Below are 1,503 nucleotides of genomic sequence, written 5' to 3' on the forward strand. Positions count from 1 at the left end.
AAAAAAAAAAAAATTATTTGTATTTTCATTGTTTTAGTTGTTTAAATCCTCTGGGCCTCATAGTTGGGCGTTACACTTAGTATCAGAGCCCATGTTCAAACACTAGGATCTCTGGATATGGTTGTGCCCTTAGTCTGGTTGGTGTATATAGTCTTTTTGTCATATGCTTTTCCTTCTAGAGTATGCTTGGGATTGATGTATAGGAACTTGTAAGTCTTGTGTGTTTTGTGCTTTGTTTCTCCTGCCTATTCCTCTTGAAGATTCTAATTGAGTATAACATTTGTATTCACTTCATGCTCTTACCTTCTTGATGTTAGTGTTTTTTTTATGAGTGCATGTGCTTATGATTTCTTTTATGATGTTTTAAATCCATGATAACTCTTATTATAAAGGGAATCGTATATGCCTCCCTAATTGATGGTGTACTCTGTAGACTAGCTTATTGCATTGGAGATTTTGTCTGAAAGGTTGCAATTTCTACAGGTTAAATGTACTGAATCTCATCTCCGATTGAAAGAGAAAATAGCCTCTCTAGATGTTAGTGTTGATCATGCATTTGAGACTTTTAGAGTCAATCTATCTTGGCCAAAGGCCATTGCAAACATTCAAAAGAGAATTTCAAATATCAAACATGCTATTCTGGACTTTTTACAGAGTTTTGACCCCCGATCATATGAAGATGGGTCTGAAAGGATGAAAATTTCCTAGTTGAATAAGGACTTAGAGCTTTGGATTGTAAAAAGGAATCAATTAAGAAATATTTCAATAGGTTGTGTGGCATAGTAGAGATTCATATCTCTGGAATGTTGAAAGTATTAAAGAATGAGAAGAATTTATTTGATATTATGTCCTCTCCATTGAGTTGTGAAGATGCTCAGAAGTGTGGTTTAGAATTTAAAATTCAAATCAGAGTTATTGACTCTACGGATATAGATTGGAATGTTGTTTTTTAGTAGTTGCAGTCAATGCATGGTGGAGCTATTGCTCCGGTACTTCAAGATGCTTGATTTCTTTTGTTTTTATGTTCAATTTTTCTTCTGTAGATGAGTTATTGTTCTCAAGGGGATTCATTTGCATCCTTTGTCTTTGATGGAAAAGGAGGAAAGAAATATGTGTAAGATGATGTGCAGGATACATTTTATATCAGTTTGGCAAGTCTCCTTTGAAAATTATTGCCATCAAAGAAAAAGGGGGAGATTGTTGCAAATATGCATTTATCTTGTCATTGATGCTAGCCCCTTTTGTTCAGGAAGTAGTCTGGAATCCAAAAGTTTTTTGAATGTAGTATTTTAGGTGAAGCGATAATATGAGTCTGAAAGTTGTGTGCAGAATGTTTGTGTGATGTTCTAGAAGTATTTCATGTTTGGTTTACATTGTTAGTATTTACCAAAAGGCTATTTCATGTATCAGCCATTAGTCTAGCTGTTTATTTTTGGTCCGGAGCTTTTTGGATTGGATTGATTTTAACACGTTTCATATTTTTGGGTTTGATTGTATATCTTG

Source organism: Cryptomeria japonica, chromosome 1 (genome assembly GCF_030272615.1).
Source record: "Cryptomeria japonica chromosome 1, Sugi_1.0, whole genome shotgun sequence".
NCBI lineage: Eukaryota > Viridiplantae > Streptophyta > Pinopsida > Cupressales > Cupressaceae > Cryptomeria > Cryptomeria japonica.